This window comes from Amphiura filiformis, chromosome 4, assembly GCF_039555335.1.
Source record: "Amphiura filiformis chromosome 4, Afil_fr2py, whole genome shotgun sequence".
Lineage (NCBI taxonomy): Eukaryota > Metazoa > Echinodermata > Ophiuroidea > Amphilepidida > Amphiuridae > Amphiura > Amphiura filiformis.
In genome coordinates, this window is record NC_092631.1 from 6570340 (window position 1) to 6578012 (window position 7673).

The following is a 7673-nucleotide window of genomic DNA, read 5'->3' on the forward strand; positions in this document are numbered from 1 at the left end:
AGGCCTGACAAGCTGAACTCCGGACTCAATAAAGAAAATAATTAGGAGCGCATGTAGGGAAAATTGCCCAAAGTTGTCTAAGTTGTCCAAAAAAGACTAACATCTCACAAAGTTTTATAATATTACGCAAAATTGCACTGCCTTTTAAACTTCAAGTCCGACTTCAAGGCCGTTATTTTGCAAACTTTTGATCGGTTCAACAACAATTTCTGAAGTTTTTACCTGGTTTTTATAGCAACTTTGTGAAACTTCGTATATTTACGCAATTTTAAGAGAGTTTTAAGCAAGTTTGATAGGCCTTTCAGAATCCCAATGAGATAGAGCTAGCACATCAGATATATCGAATTGAATTCTGAATACGAGGAAATGTCCTTCTGATACCACTTTTGAAATAATTCAGATTTTTTGAAATTCGCGATATACCGGCCCGGGGGGGCCTACAAATGACCATACGGGGACGTGCCGCAAATATGGGTAGCATTTTCAGCCTTTTGGTATATCAATGACCCCTTTTTCAAAGCCAATTTTGATATATAAATGGGTCCTTTTTCAAAATTGTCTCATTTTTTTCGGAATCTAAAATGAGCGTTTATTGCGTTTCGACAGTAGGCCCTATTTTTTGTGGGACATGAGAGCACCTCAGACCTATCGAATTGCATTCTGAATACGAAGCATGTCTTTCTGATATCAAGTAATTTTCATTTTTGAAAATCACAATATAATACAAATTTTATGACAAATTATAAAAATTTGATATTTTCAAATTTTGATATAATACAGTCCTCGAAGTAAATTATATAAATCTAATGATATATTCTTAAAGTATGTATGTAGCAGGGAGGAAAAGCCGACGGTCAATTGAAAATTTTGACCTTTCATATTGAAGATATAGATTTTTTTTCCCAAAAGACCTAATTTTTTTTGGTGTTTTGGGAAAAAAATCCATATCTTCAATACGAAAGGTCAAAATTTTCAATTGATCGTCGGCATTTCATCCCACCTACATACACGTTAAGTATAAATCATCAGATTTATAAAGTTTACTTCGAGTACTGTTAAATATCAAAAATATCAATTTTAATGATTTGCCATAAAATGTGTATTAAATTGCGAATTTCAAAAACCAAAATTATTTGATATCAGAATGACATTCTTCGTATTCAGAATGCAATTCGATATGTCTGATGTGCTCTAATGTCCCAAAATAAATACTGTCCAAACGTTCATACCCCAGCCCTTAATCTAGCCAAAATTTTCCCAAAATTTTGGGAAAATTTGTAAAAACTAAGACAATTTGGGTAAAGTTCGGCCAAAATTTTGGACTTTTGGTATATAAATGGGTCCAAATTTCTTGAAAAATTGGTATATTTATGGGTCCACTTTCAAATTCTCAGCGGCACGTCCCTACCAAAACCAAACTTGAGTACCCCGGGTATACCGGTAGCCTAGGCCTAATACACATTTTGACAAATCATTAAAATTTAATATTTTTAAAATTTTGACCTAAACAAATTAGGCCTGAAACTGAGTAACTTAACGCATTATTTTGAGAAAGTTTTGTGAAACTTTGAAGCTAAATTTATAACGTTTTGACAATTTTCCCTGCGATATGGGGCATTACATACTGCCAAAACGTGGGTTAAATTTTTTAACCAACGGGTTACCAGGTGAACCACATAATGGTTGGTTAAAATTTTAAACGTCTGATGACATGGGTTAAAAAGATGTTAACTTGTTGGTTAAAATTTTAACCAACATTTGTGTAGTTCACCTGGCAATCCTGTTGGTTAAAAAATTTAACCCACGTTTTGGCAGAGTAGGCCCTACAAATATCCATAAAATTCTTTCTCTGTGGATGAATGCAATAATTTTTTATAGTTCTACCCGGCGCGGTATGGCTATCTACTGAAGATAGCATTATTTCTCCTCATTATCCCGTTGTGCCAGGGATAGCGTGAACTCAAAACATTTTTGGGTCCAACTGATTTTTTCTGGACCCTTCAAGCCCTGCAAAACCCGAATTTGAGGGCAGCGGCGTAGCTGGGATTTTTTCCAAGGGGGGCAAGCCTGTATGGGGCGGGGGCCCAAATCCACCAAATTTCCCTGCACTTGGGGGGGGGGGGGCGGGGGCCCAAATAGACAATTGTTGCCAGGCTTATTGATAATAATCGTATGGTATTGCATATCGTATGGATTCTCCATCTCTCTGCCCCTCTTCCCCTTTCCTCTCTTTTTCCTCTTTCTCCTCCTTTTCCTTGCACTAGGGGCGGGGGGCCCAAATAGGCAAATTTTGCCAGGGGGGAAATTGCCCCCCTGCCCCCCGGCAGCTACGCCACTGTTTGAGGGGTCCAATGAAAATTTGCGGGGTCCAAAGTTATTTTCATGATTTTGGAACGCTCTATTCTGAATACCGGTATTCCTTGGGTTTCCTGTGTCAAAATTAATGTTTTTTGTATCGACAATGACGAAATCTAGTTTATCGTTTTGATCGGACACGTTGGTCAATTTCAACTTGAAATTTAAGGGGTCCAAACTGACCAAAACATAAAAGCAAGGACGCGCTATAGAATGCGACCCATGCGTTGTACTGAGCAAAGTGACAATCAATCGACACACTTGCTTGATATAGTTGGGGGCCATGTGTGGCATATTTCGAGGGAGTCTACACAGAGCCATAAAAGGCAGTTTCTTGTGACAATTTGGGGGTGCCGATTCCGAATCTTTTTGTGTACTTTCATCCTGAAAAATGACATTAATGGGTCATATATTTAATGGATATTCCTCCCATCCTGACCTTTGTTTATCATGTTTATAACTTCACAGGGCTTGCAGGTTTTTGCCGCAGGTGGAAAAAAAACGCGGTTTTTTTCCACTTCGCAAGAACAGTTTTTTGCCGGCAAAAACTTCAAAAGTGATAAATCGTTCAATTTTTTCATCTCAAAACAAGTTATTAAGTTACAAAAATAATTTTCAGAGTGTAACAAAGTCATAACATGAAGAATTTCATCTGATGAAGACCAGTCAAAACTTATGTTTTAACTGGCGTTTCATCAACCATTGGTTGACGTCATCAGCAGTTTTGTTGAAGTGCTGTGTGATAAGTTCTTATGCAACACAGGATCGTACTGGTGTGAAAGTTGGTAGGCCCCTCATCTGTTTTGGAGCTTGCCACTGTACAGGGGTTGATGCTGCTCCAACTTCTAGAGTTGCCAGTTCAAATCACACAGCACTTCAAAACAGCAACACTGATGATGAAGTCAACCGACGGTTGATAAAACGTCCAGAAAACTTAAGTTTGGATTGGTCTTAATCAGATGAAATTCTTTGTTATGGATAATCTAGAGACCTGATGGAATTTATTCAAGGATGTAACAAATTTTGAATATACAAAAATTATAAGTACCGTAACATATTTTCATTGCTTTCTAGTGCATTTAACTGAAATGTGGCATGTATAAAATTCAAAACTTTTTTTATTTTAGCTAAGGACTTGATGAGACAAAAATATGTTGAATGATTCATTAAAGGTTGTGTTACTGTTTATGAGCTTTCTGTGTTACTTTTTAACACTGGAGTGACTATATATGGGTTTTTACCAGTTTAAACCCTGTAACTTCAGGTAGGTCAAACTATACTTTTTATGTAACCATAATTGTGACCCTTAATGTCAACTTTGAGAACTTTTACACATTAGATTCGTAACCAACAGGCCCACCACCACCAAAAAATCGACCAGGAACCTTTTGTGGCTCTGTGGAGCCCCATATGGCAGGCTAAGCCCTATCTATTAAGGGGTAGCGCGCCTCATAAGCATGAGATTTTGGCGATTTTTCTTCGACTGAAATTGTTCACTTGGTCAACTTTTTTAAATTCCTTTTTCACAAGAAATTCTGAAAAAAAAAAAAACCACACCATTTAATTCCAATGTAAAAACTGGATGACACACACCCAAATTCCTATAAAAAATATTTGTCAAGAAAAATCCTATAATGCTTCGAAGCACGCAACTTTCCCCTTTATTTGAATTGACCATCGCATACTTTCAAAAGTAAAAGACACAGACAATAAAAGCATTTCATATTTTATAAGTTTTTAATACTAGGACCAGCATTAATCTGATCCCATTGTTTCTACAATTATTACTCCATAGACAGCACAGGCACTCTTATAGTGCCTATATGCTAATAGAATTAAAATGTCAACAATACAGGCTGCAATTAAATGGTCTGGTATACACAGCCTGCAGTCCAAAAATTATAACATAAACCCATTTTATACCATTAATAAGTCATATCTTCTTTTTCAACCCATGTACCAGAACGGCAATTATAGTAAAATTTTACGGTACATTTCTTTTTTTGATGGCAAAGAAATTGTATAACCACCACATGTTTTCTTAAAAGGGTATCTGGATAAGGCTAATGAAAGTCAATTCCCAGTTTCCCGTTACATAATTTTTCATGACTGTGTAGGTGACCATTTCATTATTCATTATTTTCCACCATTTCATTATTGCATCTGTTACAGGCATAAACCAATAGCTGCCCATGTATACATGTGATAAATCACAGTTTGTAGTTTACAACCACATGAAGGTGATTGTACAACTATCAAAAGTTTCACAATATTTTTGACGGGATGAGATCAGAGCAGATCAAAAAGTGCGGGACAGAGAATTGAGTAGGTATTCATTATTAATTCATTATTAGCCATATACCATGCTCCTACTGCAAAGAAAATCCCTGAAAATCAACAGAAAGAGATTTATGATATTTAAACACACAATTATTTATTTAAATATTAAAAAGTTTGTTAGAAATCAACATTTATTGAAAATAATGAACTATTTGGCCAGCAAATTTGTTTTGAGCGGAGTAGGGTAACGGGAAACTTTGCATCGACTTTCATTAGCCTAAGTACCCAACGGAAATAAAACAAAAAAGAGAGTAGCAATGCTTTGGATGAATTTCATTATCATATTTCATAATTTGTTAACGCTGCAAATCGGCCTAACGCTGAATTGCGCCACTACGTTTTATCAAAGCCTACCAACTATGGCTCAGATCATGATATAATTGGTAAAACAAATTTCTTGTTTGTAAAGGTGGGTGGGTAGAAAGTCTACTGCAGACTAGTAATATTAATATTAAACAACTGAAACAAAAAATGTCCTAATTCAATTGTGAAGCTTTCAAGCTAAAAGTAGAAACGCACCAATCATCATGACAATTTATGAACTTGGATCTAAAACCACACAATGATTTGTTTATTATACTTGTATCGAACTGATCATGATAATGACTGAGTAGCAATGTTTAAAAAAATCAAACTATTTTTTTCTTTTATAATACCACTTTAATATATGAAATCTACCGCAGAAGAATCAGTGCACATTATTATCATTCTCATTCCCAGAGAGGAAAGTTTGTTTATTTTGAGGCTGTTTAAGGGATCTGGAATGAGCGTTTTGACAGTATTTTTTTGTGGGACATGAGAGCACATCAGACATATCGAATTGCATTCTGAATACTGAAGAATGTCTTTCTGATATCAAATAATTTTCATTTTTGAAATTCACGATATAATACAAATTTTATGACAAATTATTAAAATTTGATATTTTCACATTTTTGATATATAACAGTCCTCGAAGTAAATTTTATAAATCTAATGACATATTCTTAAAGTGTATGTAGCAGGGAGGAAAAGCCGACGGTCAATTGAAAATTTTGACCTTTTATATTGAAGATATGGATTTTTTTTTCCCAAAAAGACCTATTTTTTTTTGGTGTTTTGGGAAAAAAATCCATATATTCAATACGAAAGGTCAAAATTTTCAATTGATCGTCGGCTTTTCATCCCACCTACATACACTTTAAGTACATATTATCAGATTTATAAAGTTTACTTGAGTACTGTTAAATATCAAAATATCAATTTTAATCATTTGCCATAAAATGTGTATTACATTGCAAATTTCAAAAAATCAAAATTATTTGATATCAGAAGGCCATTCTTCGTATTCAGAATGCAATTCAATATGTCTGATGTGCTCTAATGTCCCACAATAAATACTGTCCAAACGTTCATACCCCAGCCCTTAAGAGAATTATGTTTAGGTATGATCATGATGAAGCATCCCAATAAAATGGGCAAAGTTTAATTTTCTCTAATCTTGTGTTAGTTTCTCCCTGGTAATGAGAATATTAATCTTAACACTGTTATAATTTCTTTTAATTATAGCAACTACCAATACCACATTAGAAACAGGAAGGGGGGGGGGACTAATCATTATGTGCAGGAAGAACATGTACGTACTGGACAATGTAGTGATAAGATTTAGCAAAAGCGAACTAGGGGAGTGTGCGTGGATGGCGCAATAAAAATAATCTGCAGACTTCTGTGAATACATATGATGTGTGGACAGTTAAACACTTTGGTATATCATGATATGACTGGAAGAAAGATTTTTGAAAAAAGAAAAGAAACAAAAAATCTGATAGAAATTGGATACTTTTGATAAAAGAAAATTGACAAAATCATCAAGTCAAACGTTTTTTATGGTCAAGATCGATTAAAACAATTTTGTGGTTACTGGCGATTTACATTCTCGGCTTCTGTGTAGTCAATATTTCAGTGTCATCCCCATTCTGGTAAAAGAAATGTTGCACCGTCTTTCTGTAAGTCACTATTCGGCAACATTGATGCAAGAGTCACTTACAAACAACTCCCTCCCCCCCCACTTGATGTGGTTATGAATTATGATATTACAGTGATATAGAGGATGTCAGTATTTCATTTCGCAAATCAATTTCCCAAAACATGCAACGCCAAGTCACTGGACATGTTAGAATGTTTTCCTTGGGTTCATGCTAACTGAATTAAGGCCTGTAATGAAAATGTTGGTTTGCTTGAATTTTCAGCTCAAATTCTGCACACGAGCTTATGCCTACCTTTAGGTTCCATGAGTTATACCAAAAGATCATAGTGCATGGGTAGAAATTTTGTTTCACCTAGCGAGAATCCAATTGGATTCTGACAACAGCATTTTATGAGAATCATTAGATTTTCCCCATTTACATAGTGTGCACTGTGTAGGCTCAAATATCCATGAGAATCTATTTAGATTCAAACAAATACTGCGAGCATGGATTCTCACCAAATTTTTGAGCCTGACTTGACTCGTTTTGGTAGAAATTGGTCAGAAACCATTACCTCAACCCTCTACATGTATATCACTTACAGGCTATATCAAAATGATGGGTACCCATCAATTTTGGGTGTTTATCGACAATCCTGCTTCTTAAATATCTGCGAAATTGGATCCTCTAGAAATGCCAAGGATTTACAGTTTTATGACCTTTTATAACATTCATCTATAAATAAGGCAGCTCCTATGTTGCATTTTGATGTGTCAGTCTTGTCTATAATCACTGCTAACTGATGGGTACCAAACATTTTGATACAGCCTGTATGAGTCAGTTTTTATCTTCCTACAGCATAAATCTTGTAATTGCAAGAGTCCATAATAACATGCATACTTGCAAACAGTGGCGTAACTAGGGTTGATGGCGCCCGGGGCAAGAAACAAAATTGGCACCCCTACCCCCCACCACCAGAGAGTATCGTAGCCGTGGGGGTGTGGGAATGGCATTTTTTTAAGCGAGGCCGAT